General features: G+C 35.3%; 1 protein-coding gene across 1 annotated transcript in view; it reads right to left on the bottom strand.

Annotated features, from left to right (window-relative positions):
• The window catches only part of FBXL7 (F-box and leucine rich repeat protein 7), a 375,455-nt gene that overhangs the window by 178,556 nt on the left and 181,354 nt on the right, over positions 1-15,545 (bottom strand). The window lies entirely within an intron of this gene.

Here is a 15,545-nt window from a genome sequence, read left to right as displayed (position 1 = left end):
TTAAATTTAATGGTACAATATAGAGAAGCATTCTTGTGGAAAATAAGAGAAACACAATGATGTCTACTATTACAACTTCAATTTAGCACTGATCTAGCATAATAAGACAAGAAAAAATAAAGGGTATAAGGATTGGAAAGGAAAAAATCAAAATGTCCTTATCTCCAGATTGTATTATTATTCACAATAAAAAACTAAAATAGCCCCAGATAAATTATTAGGTTTAATAAAAGGGCTTAACAAAACAACTGTACATAACATCAATTTTCGTCAAACATAAATCTCATTGCCATATACCGGCAAGTTTATAAATAAAATATTTGGAGAAGAATATTATGCTTGGCAAAAAGAGAGAGATGTAAAAATGTATATACTGTATAATTCCATTTATATGAATGTCCAGAACAGGCAAAACGACTCTGTGGTAACAAAAAGTGAATCAGTGACTTAGAAGGGAGGGAGGATTTGACTGAAATGGGGCCATGAGGACTTCCTGGGATGATAGGAATGTCTCACATCCTGATTATGGAGGTGGTTACACGAGTGTACATACTTGTCAAAATTTATCAAACCAGGCATATAAAGTTAGTGCATCCACTGTATGTAAATTACATCTCAATGAAGGTGACTTAAGAGAAAAAAAGACAATCAAGTCTTTACACCAGCAACCAAAAATATAAAATATTTAGGAATAAATCTAAAAAAGAAGTTTTAAACATTTAAAGATTGTATTAAAAATGTGAAGGAGACTTAAAAAGAACATACAGTATTAATGTATAAGAAAACTCAGTATCATACAGATATATGTTCTCACCAAACTGACCTATTATTCAATGGAATTTCATCCAAAATTCCAAGACAGTTTTTGGGAAATTCACAAAATAATTACAAAATGTATAGTGAAGACAGAGGTCTCAAAATACCCCTTTACAAGAACAGCTAAGAAAGAGATTTCAGAAAAAAAAAATAATAAAAACAACAACAACAACAAAAACCTCTGAAAAGATTGCCCTTCCAGATATTGAGAGAGAGAAAGTGTTCCTGAGAGCAGGGGGAGGGGTGGAGGAAGATGGACAGAAAGAACATTGAGCAGACACTGAGCTCAGAGCTCAACATGGGGTTCAATCCAGCGACCCTGAGATCATGACCTGAGCCGAAATCAAGAATTGGCTGCTTAACTGCCTGAGGCACCCAGGCTCTCCTTGAGTTGAGTTTTAAAACTGAATTACTTAATAGTGTTGTATTGGAGCAGAAATAAGGAAATAGGACAATAGAAGGGACTAGCAAACCCAGAAACTTTCCACACAGACTAGTCAGTCAGTGGTGTTGGGCAACACTGCGCTAGAGCTGGTTTGAACCAGCTGACAATAGCCAACTGTGAAATTTTTAAAAATTTTACAAGCTATTTGCTAATATGGTCATTATTAACAAGTAAACTGTATAAACTTAAAATTAAGTAAATCATATTAATAACAAAATAAATATTCCAAACTCATCACTTCTTTATTTTTACTGCAGTTTATTAAATTGCATGTTCTGTGTGTCCTTTGATCTGTATAGTGGAAACACTGAGTAATGTGGACTACTGCATGTGTTTTCCTAACTCTGCTTTCAGCAATACCCTGGTAGTAGCTTGACACTGGCAATTTGGAAAGTCTTTATACCAAGGAAATGTTCAGTGTTAGAAATCAGAGCTTGATTTGTTATTTTTTGTATTGTCCAGACATAGAAGCATAATGGAAAAACTGTTCATAATGCAGATTAAACTTAAAAGTGTATCATGTCTATGGCCATTACACTGAGTAGTACAAAATAATTAAGAAAAGGTTTTCAGTACTGAAATGTTAGTATCTGATGTAACAAAGAAGTCATTGATGTCACTGACAAATGGTGAATTTTCAACACATCTTATTATTTCACTTTTGTGTTACTTATTAACATAAACAAGAGTATCATCCGTTATTCTATACTACATACATTCACCAATTGCATGCATAGGTTGGCTACAGCTAAAACATCAGTAAAAGCATTGTCATAATTAATTGGTTACATAAATATGACTCTAAAGAATATTATATAAAATACTTATAATACATGCATATGTCTTTTCACTGCTTTATAGTATTCCATTGTGTCACACAAACTATCCAATCTTCTGTTAACCAGTAACTGGGTTGCCTCCAGATTTTTTTTAACAATGCTGGTATGAATATTGCAATGGAATCTTCCAAATGCAATAAATCAGCCACCCCAGGAACAGCCACCCCAGGAAGGTACCCACCTGATACCAGCACCTTGTTCTAGTGCACAGACCCCGCCCAAATGACCCTAGTCCAACTGCAGCGACTGTGTCGTTCTATTCCCTGGATCCAACCTCTCAGCAGGACACTGTGTTATTACTATATGCACACCTAACCTTGCTGGAGAGCCAAGGGTAACCATCTGTGAAGGCTGGGGTAGATCCCGAATATGTAGCCTTTGATGTGTAAGTGTATGTGTGCAAAGTTCCTGTTAGTATAGAACAAGGAGGGTGTTGGTGGTATGAGCATGAATGAGACACCACGGATCCTAGGATTCTATATTCAAACCTGGTCTTCTAGGTTTTACAAGGCTATGATTATCAAGGTTGCAGGACATACTTCATCATTAGCATGACACAGACCTGTTAAATACTTATCAAATGGAAAGTAAGCTTCCATGTGTACTCTTACTATGGGCTCTGTAGGTCTGCTATTATAGATATTAAAATATTTCATAATCAAGTATTTTTTTCAAAATAGATATTTCTTTTTTTCGTAATAAAAATGTTTCTTGGGGCGCCTGGGTGGCTCAGTGGATTAAAGCCTCTGCCTCCGGCTCAGGTCATGATCCCAGGGTCCTGGGATCGAGCCCCACTTCAGGCTCTCTGCTCAGCAGGGAGCCTGCTTCCTCCTCTTTCTCTGTCTGCCTCTCTGCCTACTTGTGGTCTCTGTCTGTCAAATAAATAAAATCTTTAAAAAAAATGTTTCTTAAGAAGAAAATAGAAATATGCTAAGTGCACAATCATGTACATTCTTTGGCAATATTTACTTTTTATCATAGCAAAAAAACCCCCACTATCAATAAGTTTATACTTATTAATGATCCAGCTGGCCAAAAAAATAGTGTATAATGCATTTCTACCTAAAAACTATCCTTATCTGGCTGAAATATGTCTGGGAAAATATCAGTACAATGCTAACTAAAAAAAAAAACTGATACAAAAAATGGGAGGTGAGGAAATGAAAGCAATATGGAAAGAAAAGATTTTGAGAAGTTTAACTGTGAAGAAGAGCTGAGAAATGGACAGTTGGAAGGATCTGAGAGTCAAAAAAGATTTCCTCTCTCTCTTTTTTTTTTTTTAAGATTTTACTTATTTATTTGACAGAGCGAGAACACAAGTAGGCAGAGAGGCAGGCAGAGATGTGGGGGGAAAGCAGTCTCCCTGCTGAGCAGAGAACCCTCCTGGGGCTCCATCCCAGGACCCTGAGATCATGACCTGAGCTGAAGGCAGAGGCTTAACCCACTGAGCTACCCAGGCACCCCCTCCTCTGTCTTTTTTTTAGTTGGGGAATTTTTTGTCATATTGTGGAAATAAATGCAAGAAATGAAAGCAGGGCACAGAGAGGAGAAAGGGGAAGGGAAGGGGTGGGAGAGAGAGAATATCAATAATATTATTTGAACTGCAAATAACATGGTAGGACCTATAATGAGTAAATCTTCCTGTATTTTTGATCTATGATTTTAGGCAGAGTTTTTTGGAGATTTTGTGAGTGATCCTACCTACACATTTTGTGACTAACTCCACAAGCTTGGAACTTTTTTTTTTTAATCACTTTATATATTCACAAGTCTCTTGAAATCTCATGCCTAAAGGAATTTATAATGAGACTGTGTTGTTTGGTATCATAGATTTCACACTGAAAAACAATTCTTTTAAAATCCAAGATAAAATCTATAAGCAGAAAATGAAAATTTACATAGTCCTTGTAATAAAATAAAATATGGAGCTTCAAGGATGGTTGTGAATGAACTTTACACAAACCACTGTCAAACAATTACAACTGTAATCCTAAATATTCTATCATAAATCATAATTTATAATCATAAATCATAACCTGTCATAATTATTCTATCATGAAAGCAAATATGTAATTTTATGTAATTTTGAATTTAATATAGGATCTTTTTAGAAGTAAAATACTTAAGAATTTAAAGCTGATATAACTTTTCTACACGGGAAGTTGCAGCCAAAACATAACTTACTAGAAGAAGAAAAAAATACTACATTTGAAAAGTATTACTTTAAATTTCTCACCTGACTCATTGTTGCCTTTATTTAACAAATAATTTGCACTGTAAAAACACCCATTGTGTTCCAGAACAAGCTCATTCTCTAAGCCTGAATTATAGGAGGTCTTACAATTTGGGCATTTTTCTCCTGGATTCTTTTTTCAGAGAAGCAGGGATAACTACCAATTTAAGTGAAATGCTCATATTAACCTATTATAATCATTGTGTGATTCTGTAATATTATACTCCTTCCAATAAACCAGTCTGAAAGAAAACAGATAAGAACAGATAGTAGCTGGTGACATTATTGGCAAAGCTGGTGGCTTAATGTTCATAATGATGGGTCATATTAGAAAAAATCGTTGATCAGTACATTTCAGAAAAATAAAATTAGCTGGGTATAAATGCAAAATCAGGCTTACAGTTTAAAACATATTAAGATTTAATGAATTATTACATCATTTCTCAATGAGTACAACCTAGATGTATGTTTCCGACGGTTCACAGTAGAAGTGAATCATGGAATCAAGCAGAATGTGGCTATATAACAGCCTTTTAAGCTTGGAGAAAAGTCAGGCAATTAACTCACTCATCCAAGGTGAATATTATCAAAGCTTAATGTTTACAACATGGAAGTTTCTAATTGGTTATCTTCCACCTGATTTGTGGCTGTTTTCAGAAACAGATTCAAAAAATACTATGAGGAAAATGTCAGGGGGGCATCCAAAATGTGGGCTCTTTATTACTATATTTTAAAGATAATGCTAACAGTCATGATTACTAATAAGTGACTTGTTTAGTATTGGTATTATCATTTATTGCTAACATCCTACTTTGAATAGCAATTCAATAGAGATTAGGAATTTAGACTTGCAGGCAGCTGTGGCCTCTGAGTGACTCCAGGGCCTAGCAAAGGACTGACATCATGTTTGTTGACAAAAACAAGAAGCAGTAGCTACTAGATATTGAATATGCACTCAATTTTCCCACCTGCCAAGTCTTTTTGAGTCAGTGAATGGACATACACACATTCAGTTGAGGAAACTTTTTGCTTTAGAAACTCCCACTGCTGTTTTCTCTTCCTTCCAAGGAGAGTCCTCAAGAATTCAGTTGAATTCTTCCATGATCATTGGTCTAAATCAAGGCAAATTACCTTGACATGAATGATTCCTGCAGAATGTCTGATGTTTCCTTTAGTTGGTGGTATAGATTTTAATTGACAAATAAATGTCTGTCCTTGTTAAGACTTTAGAAAGATAAACACACTCATAAAATACCTAATGGTCCAGCTGGTAGAGAAAAGTAATAAAATTGCAACCTGAAAAGAATTTGTTTCAATCCATTTGATTGTGCTTCTGTATGCTATCTGTCACATTCTGAAACGGAGGATGGAATAAAGAAAAATAAATGTCCTTCATTTGCAGGAAACAGTATATTATAGTGGTTAAAAAAAAATCTTTATTATCAGACCAAGCACCACCTATTAACTTGCTATAAAATTTTCCTGCTCTATAAAGTAAGACAATAGAAGCAACAGGGTTCTTGTGGTGTTTGTGTTCGATAATTGTAGGTAGTTCACCTAGCATGATGTCAGAAACCTCATGAGTACTTGATCAACAGTATTCACTATAGTTCTTGGTATTTTGGCAATTAAAGAAAAAAAGAAAAAAAAAACAGAAATAGAATTTAGTGTTATAAGTGAATAATTATTTAACCTTCATGCTAAAAGATGTATCATGTCAGACTGAGGGAGGGTCCAACTTGTTCCTACTTTTCCATTAGGAAAAAAAAAATCAGAGTGTGAAATCACATCAAGAAGATGTCTTCAAACCTTTTGCTGTTCCTTGGAGCGATGTGTGGATCCTTTTAAAACTGGTCTCAGGATAACCATAAAGACAGCTGTAATGCTCAGAACAACACTGGTTTGAGTCAATTCCTAGGAAGTAAGTAATGACGTCCCCTGAGCTTATAATTCCATTCTGAATTGCGTTCAACAGGAAAAATCCAGATTTCATAGGAAAGTGTAGCCAAGACAGGCTTGGACAAAATTCTGGGCTTAACCTTGGGTGAAGGCCACAGATAGAAATGTTTTAGCCTTGCCTAAAATGATGGGCAAACCCTTTCGTAACCAGTCTTTATTTTCACGTTTAGTCCATCAGAATTCTGTTTCCCCCAACATACGTTCATGAGAACTTCAAGTGATCTTAATGTTTAAAAAAAAAAAGAAAAAAGGTCATTTATGTTTCCTCAACACCATAAAATGGTACTGATGATATTTATTTTAAACACTATGTACTTTGCCTTTAGTGGAAAAGCCCATTATTATTACAGCTGAAAGCAATAACTCTCAAACTGGGAAATATTTCCAAATCAAAAACTTGTGATTATCACCATGCCGGGATGCCTGGCTGTGTTATTTTATTTGTTTGTACGTTGAACAGGCATCCCTTACAGGGTCAAATATATATGAAGACATATTTATTTAGTTAGCCTTCAACTGCTCTTGTTTATAATTGCCAAAACATCCAAATATTGTAAAGGATTAGAACAGATTATTTATTTTAGTAGCTTCAGGATTTTCCACTTTAGTTTATCTGAACCTTAACTAATATCCAAACCAAAGCCGGGGGAAAAGACACTTTGGGACTTGTCTTTTTCTCCCCAGCATTTTATTTTGAAAAATGTCAAACCTATGCAAAAATTGGGGAAATAGTATAACAAACAGCCATATACCATGATTGACCAATTGTTAATGTTTACCACAGTCTCTCTCTCTCCTTTATATTTGCATTTGACTATATATGTATACAGATTAGTGAATGTGCATTCATAGGTATGTATGGGCAGGTATACACACATACACATTGTTTTATTCTGAATTACTTGAGAGTTAGTGGCAAATCTTTTACTTCAGATGCCTAAAATATTTCACCATGTACCTTCCATGAAGGATATTAACCCACATTATTTCAATATAATTCTCTACACAGTGAAAACTTAACAATACCGTGATCCTCTTAACATGCACTCCAGATTTAATTTTTTTTCCCACTGATGTAGTAATGTCCTGTAAGACCAAGAAATTTTATTTTTGAATCTAGAATCTGATCAGGGATTCTTTAATCTAGAACGTTTCCTCAGGCACTGTGACTTTCATGACATTGACATTTTGCAAGAACCCATGGCCATTACTTGGCACAATGTGCCTCCATTTGGATCCATCTGGTTTTTCGCATGTAGTTCCAGGTGACATATATCGTTGGCAGGTGGACGTCAGAGGTGATGTTGAGGACCAATGTCTTGTGTCTATTTTTATGTAATTAGTTGATCTCAACTTTTTACTCATCTTTTCTCACTCATCCAAACAGTATATATAACTGCAAGGGGGCAAGCAAGCACTTTTAGCTGTTTCTTATTATTCTAATGGCCTGACCACTAGCCTGCAATACTTTAGTCATCAGAAGATCTACTAAATCATAACTTTTTCTGTGGAGTGGGTGCAGAGACAATTAAAAAGAGGAATGGTTTAGGTGCTCAGCATTTAAGATTTTTAAGTAAATGTCCTTAGAATAGTTTATGATGGAGTCTCAGGGGAATTCTGCTTTTTCTATCCACTGGAGGGATGGAAGTATACGCGGTTAAACCAGGCCAACACAGTCCTCACATCTATGAGACATCAGAATATAAGGAGCGGGTATTCCTGAGAACTGGAAACAAGTCAGACATGCACTGCCAAACACAGCTCTCCATACCAAGTGGTATATTCATGAAGGCCTGGCCAATGTGTAGAATCGTACATGGCAGATTATATAAACTAGAATCAATCCATGTCAGGAGACTCAAGCCTTGCTTTCTATATGTCTTTGAAGACAATAAAAATGCTTAATCATCTGGAAGTGCTTAGGTGAAGTCAAGCCAAAACCAAAATTCTCAGGCATACAGCCCAATTATACTTTGCTTCCAAAACATTAATTATATATTATTATTAAATATGATTTTTAGACACAAATGACACCCACTAAGCAAATCTGGAAATGAGGGTAGATTGTTTTCTCTAAAAATATTAAGGGAGGGAACATTTTTAAAAAATTTTAAAAAGAGAAAATATTAAGGGAGGGGGTGAACACTTGCTGTAACTTAAATGGTAAAATGAAAATAAGGATCCTGTTGTAAACCACTAGCATATTTCTCAGTATATTGTCATACATCTACACTAAAATCCAAAGAGTCTTTTCTCAGAAGTGGGCAAATCCAGCAGGCAGGAAGTCAGTAAGGACACAGTTGTACACAAGCAATCAACCAGATATAATTGACATTTATAGGCTACTTCATCCAACAGCAGCAGCAGATCTATTTTTCTCAAGCACACTTGGAACACTCACCAAGGCAGACCACATTCTGGGCCATAAAACATACCTTGACAACTGTAAAAGAATAGAAATATAAAATGTCTGCTCTCAGACCACAGGAGATTTAAACTAAAATCAATAAAAGAAAAAATAACTGGAAAATCTCCAAATATGTGGAGATTAAACAGCATACTTTTACATAATATGTGGATGAAAGAAGAAATCTCAAGAGAAACTAAAAAATACTAAATAAATGAAAATAAAAACACAACTTATAAAAATCCATGGGGTGTAGCAAAAGCAATGCTTAGAAGGAAATTTATAGTATTGAATGCATAGATCAGAAAAGATGATCAAAAATCAATGAACTAAGTTTAATTTTTAAACCTTAAGAAAACTAATTTTATTTTTCTTTAATTTTCTTTAATTTTAAAATTAAATTCAGAGTAATCAAAAATAAAATAAAATAAATCTAAAGTAAACAGAAAAAAAATAATAAGCATTAGAGCAGAAATTGAAAACAGGAAAATCAATACAGAAAATCAGCAAAACCAAAAACTGATTCTTCCAAAAGATCAAGAGAATTGGTAAGTCTCTAGCCAAGGTAACTAAGAAAAAAGAGAGAGGACTCAAATTACTAATATTAGAAAAAAGGGGGACATCAGCACAGATTCTTATGGACATTACAAGCATAATAAGAGAATGTTATGAGCAACTATGCCCACAAATTTGATAACCTAGATGAAATTGACCCATTCCTTTAAAGTCTATCAAAACTCTCATAAGAATAAACAGATGATCTGAATAGGACTGTATCTATTAAATAAAGTGAATTAATGACTAATAATCTTCTAAAACCAAAAGCAGCAGACCCAGATGAATTCAGTAGTGATTTCTACCAAACATTTAAGGAATAAATTATACAAATTCTACAATCTCTTTCAGAGGATAGAAACAGAGAGAATATTTCCCAACTCATTTTATTACCCTAATATCAAATCTAGACAAAGATATAACAAGAAAAGGAAACTATAGACTAATACATCTCATGAACACAAATGCAAAAATCCTCAACAGAGTATTAGCAAACTGAACTGAAAAGAGTATAAAAAGAAGTACACCCTATAACCAAATGGGATTTATCCCAGGTATTCATGCCTGGTTCAACATTCGAAATTCAATTAATATAATCCATAACATCAACAGGCTAAAAAAGAAAAGTCACATGATCATATCAGTAGGTGCAGAAAAAGGAACTGACAAAATCTAACACCTATTCATGATAAAAATTCTCAGTTTTAGGAATAGAGGGAAACTTTCTCAACTTGATAAGGACTATCCACAAAAAACCCAATAGCTAACATCATACTTAATAGTATGAACTCAAATCTTTCCCATTAAGATCAAGTACAAAGCAAGGATGTCCCTTTCCCCATTCCTTTTCAATGTGGCATTCTATGTTATTAATGCAATAAGTCAAGAAAAGGAAATAAAATGTATAGATGGGGAAAGAAGACTTACAAGTGTCTTTGTTCACAGATAATGTGATTGTTTACATAGAAAATCCAAATTTTGGGGGGAACAAAAGCAAAAATAAACTATTGGGACTTTGTCAAAATAAAAAGCTTCTACACAGCAAAGGAAACAACCAACAAGACTAAAAGGCAACCTATGGAGTGGGAGAAGATATTTGCAAATGACATATTTGATAAAGTTAGTATCCAAAATATATAAAGAATTTATGGGATGCTTGGGTGGCTCAATTGGTTAAGTGTCTGACTCTTGATCTCAGCTCAGGTCTCTATCTCAGGGTTGTGAGTTCAAGCCCCACACTGGGCTCCACACTGGCATTTAGCTTACTTAAACAAAAATAATTTATAAAACTGAATATCCAATAAACAAATAATCCAGTTAAAAATGGACAGAAGACATGAAAAGACATTTTTCCAAAGAAGACATCCAGATGGCCAACAGACACAAGGAAAGATGCTCAGTATCACTCATAGTTGGGGAAATACAAATCAAAATTACAATGAGTTATCACCTCACACCAGTCAGAATGGCAAAAACTAACAACACAGGAAACAACAGGTGTTGGCAAAGATGTGGAGAAAGGGAAACCCTCTTCTACTGTTGGTGAGAATGCAAACTGGTGCAGCTACTCTGGAAAACAGTATGGAGGTTCAAAATTTTAAAAACATAACTACCCTACAATCCAACAGTACTAGGTATTTGCAGTACTAGGTATTTACCCAAAGGATGCAAAAATACTGATTCAAAGGGAATGTGCTCCGAAGTTTATAGCAGCATTATCAACAATAGCCAAATTATGGAAATAGCCCATATATTCATTGATTGATGAATGGATAAAAAATATGTGGTGTGTGTGTGTGTGTGTGTGTATACATACACACACATATAATATATACAATGGAATATTACTCAACCATAAAAAAGAATGAAGGCTTGCCTCTTGCAATGATGTGGATGGAGCTAGAGAAAATAATGCCAAGTGAAGTTAAGTCAGTCAAAAAAAAGACAAATATCATAGGATTTCACTCATATGTGGAAGCTAAGAAACAAAACAAATGAGTGTAGTGGAAAGAAAAAAGAGAGGTAAACCAAAAACCAGACTCTTAACTATAGACAACAAACTGACGGTTACTGGAGGGAAGGTGGGCAGGGAGATGGGTTAAATAGGTGATGGGGATTAAGGACAGCACTCGTTGTGCTGAGCATGGGTGTTTTATGTTAAGTGATGAATCACTAAATTCTACCCCTGAAACGAGTATTGCACTAGCTGGAATTTAAGTAAAAACTTGGGGGAAAAAGAAAATCCAAAAATATCAACAGAAATCTCCTGTAATAAATAAGTAATTACAGTAAGGTTGCAAGATACAAGATTAATATATAAAAGCCAACTGCTTTCCTATATATTAACAACGAAGAAATGAGACTTGAAATAAATGCAAAGCCATTTACCCAAGCAACCCCCCACCCAATGAAATACTTAAGAGTAAGTCTAACTAGATATGTACAAGATCTGTGTAAGGAAAATTACAGAACTCTGATGAATGAAACCAAAGAAGAAATAAATAAATGAAAATATATTCTGTGTTCACTGATGGAAAAGACTCAATATTGACAATATATTGACAAGATATCAGTTCTTCTCAACTTGATCTAGAAACTCAATGCAATCACAATGAAAAACCAGAAGTTATTTTAGGATATCAACAAACTCACTCTAAAATTTATACAAAGACATAAAAGGTCCAGAACAGCCAATACAATAATGAAGTAGAACAACAAAGTTGGAACAATGATACTTACTGACTTCAAGATTTAATATAAAAATATAGCAATCAAGACAGGGTACTATGAGTGAAAGGACAGACAAATAGATCAATGGAACAGAATACAGAGCTTAGAAATAGATCCCCATAAACTCAGTCAACTTATCTTTGCCAAAGGGGTAAAGGCAATAATATAATGAATAAAGATAGTCTCTTCAACAGACAGTGCTGGAACAACTGATATTCACATACAAAAAAAATCTAGACACAGAACTTACATATTTCACAAAAAATTAACTCAAAGTGGATCATGACCTTAAATACAGGGGAACCTGGGTGAGCATCTCTCTTTTGGTTTCAGCTCAGGTCATGATCTTAAGGTTAAGATCTTAAGGACCTGAGTTGGTTCCATGCTCAGTGCAGAGTCTCTTTGACCTTGGGTATGGCATGGCTTTTTTTAGATACAATACCAAAGGCATAATCCATGAAATAAATAATTAATAAGTTGAACTTTGTTTAAAAATTTTTCCACCTGGAAAGACAATAGCAAGAGAATGACAAAACATGCTACAGACTCAGAGAAAATATTTGCAAAAGGTGCATCTGACAGGGGACTGTTATCCAAAATATCCAAAGAACACTTAAAACTCAATAATAAGAAAACAACTCATTGAAAAAATAGACCAAACAGACACATCACTGAAGAAGATATACAGATGGTCAAAACACTCATGAAAGCTTCTCTCATCAGGGAAATACAAATCAAAACAATGAGACTGTACTATACACCTATTATAATGGCGAAAATCCAATAAACGGACAGCCCTGAAAGCTGACAAGGATTGTGGAGCAGTGGGAACTCTCATATACTGGGTGTAGGAATGCAAAATGGTATAGTTATTTTGGTAGTTTCTTTAAAAACTAGACATACTTTTACCATATGATCCAGTGCTCTTTGGTATTTCCCCAAGGGAACTGGAAGCTTACACTCACACAAAATTCTGCATGCAGGCATTTATACCAGCTTTATCCACAATTGCCCAAACTCTGCAGCAACCAACATGTGCTTCAGCCAGTGAATGGCCAAACTGAGGTACATCAGACAATAGAAAATTATTCAGTGTTTTAAAAAATGAGCTATCAAGCCTTGAAAAGACATGGAGGAAACGTCGGTGTGTATTACTAGGTGAAAAAAGCCAATCTGAAAAGGTTACATGCTGTATGATTCCAACTGTATGACATTCAGGAAGAGGCAAAACTACGGAGATGATAAAAAGATAAGTGGTGGCCAGGAGTGTGTGGAGGGGGAAGAGATGAATAGTAAGAGCACAAAGAATTTTTAGGGCAATGAAAATACTCCATATGATATTAAAATGATGGAATTTGTCCAAACCCATAGAATGTATGATACTCAACATGAACCCTAAAGTAAACTATGAACTTTGAGTGAGTATGGTGTGTCAGTGGAGGTCCATCCCAGGTAAAAAGCCCACCATTCTGGAGAGTGACATTGATAATGGGGGGTGGGGGAGTATGGATATGTGAGGTTGGGAGGGATATGGGAAATCTCTACACCTGCCTCAATGTGGTAAACCTAAAAATGTTCTAAAAACAATCAAGTTTTAGGGGCGCCTGGGTGGCTCAGTGGGTTAAGCCGCTGCCTTCGGCTCAGGTCATGATCTCAGAGTCCTGGGATCGAGCCCCGCATCGGGCTCTCTGCTCAGCAGGGAGCCTGCTTCCTCCTCTCTCTGCCTGCCTCTCTGCCTGCTTGTGATCTCTCTGTCAAATAAATAAATAAAATCTTAAAAAAAAAAATAAAAATAAAAATAAATAAAAAAATAAAAACAATCAAGTTTTTAAATAAAAATCCAAAGAAGGCTCAAATTAACAGAATCTAGAAATTAAATAAGCCATAAGGTATTTATTGAATATTATACTTAAGCATTATGAACTGAAAACAAGTTATAAGCTAGTTTCTGAATATGACCATCTATAATTTAACAGGATACCTGCTAAATCATGTAAACAGTAAAACTTCATGTGACATTAATGAACTAACCAACATATAGACCAGAAGAATGTTAGGGGAAGTGAGAGAGGAGGTAATGGTGATTCAGGCCTGATCTGGGCACGGGCAGGATTGGATCTAAGCTGGTCAGGTTGGAGTCAGCATGACAAGAAAGGAGGAAGGGAGAAGGAAGCCAACAGGCTCAGGAAGGAGGTCAATGTCACATAATCCTAATATAAACATGATGAGGACAAAACCGTATCTGGCAAGTCAGGTATTAGCAGGCTGTTTTAACTTGCCACATACATACAGATGTTTGGGGTCAGGTTCACACAAGCACAAAGTACTCATGTACGACATGAGCCTAATAAGAATCCCTGTATACATCAATTTCTTTGGCTGAAAATCACACAGTCTGTACGGTTCTCCTCTGCTGAGAGAACATTTGCCTCGAGAGAGATGTCCCATGGAGAAATGATAAACAAAAGAGCATTAGCAATCCTGAAAACTGTACACAAAAACATGGTTTTACAGTTTAGTTTAATCCTCTGTAGACAGTGCTTGATGAAATACATTTTTATGAGATGTGCATATTCTCAGCATTAGAAATGCTGGCAGCTTTGTGAAAATACAGTATGATCTTCTCACTTGCGCAAATCAAGCCAGAGTAATTTAGGACTGCTATTTCTAGCACTAAAACACAGCTTTTGCAATGGGCAAACATTGAGGAATTAGAGATAACTGTGGAGTCTTAATGGTCTTTATTTTTTACAGACTAAATATCTTAATGATACTGGTGGGAGAAAAAGTATAGATCATCAAAGAATGTTCTATAGTGAGTTCAGTGGGTTATGTGGAACACTGCAATAGGAACAGATTCCAGAATATGATGAAATATAAATTAAAAGAATAAATTATGAGAGTCATAGGTTCATACCATGTATCAGCAAGCTACAGCCCATGGGCCAAATCCAGGCTATTGCTTATTTTTGTAAATAAAGTTTTACTGGAACACAGCCATATCCGTTTATTTACATATTGTCTCTGGCTACTTTCATGCTACATGACAGAGTTGCGTAGTCATGACAGAGCCCACATGGCCCACACAGCCTAAAATATTTACTATCTAGTCCTTTATAGAAATGATTGCCAAGTCCTAGTCTCTGCTTTTAATCATCAGGGCCTTAATTCTCTCCCTTAAGATATGTGTGTTAGATTCCTACTGCCATTGTAATAAATCACCATAAATTAATTGACTTAAAATAACAGAAATTTATTATCTTACAGTTTTGAAGCTCATAAGTTCTAAAAATCAAGGTTTCAGTAGGTCTGAATTCCATCTAGAGGCTCCAAGGAAGATTTTATTTCTTTGCCTTTTCTAACTTCCAGAAGCCACCTCCATCCCTTGGCTTGTGGCCCCATCCTCCATGGTCAACACCAACAATTCAATCTCTCTCTGCTCTGTTGTCACAATGACTTTGTTTTCCTCTCTGTTTTTTGGTCATTACATCTCTTTCCCAGAGTCTGACCCTCTTTCCTCTCTCTTAGTAAGAGCCCTTGTTCCTACTTCGGACAAAGTCA

This window comes from Lutra lutra, chromosome 5 (genome assembly GCF_902655055.1).
Source record: "Lutra lutra chromosome 5, mLutLut1.2, whole genome shotgun sequence".
Lineage (NCBI taxonomy): Eukaryota > Metazoa > Chordata > Mammalia > Carnivora > Mustelidae > Lutra > Lutra lutra.
The sequence above is the reverse complement of the archived record's forward strand: the minus strand, read 5'-3'. Positions and strand labels throughout refer to the sequence as shown.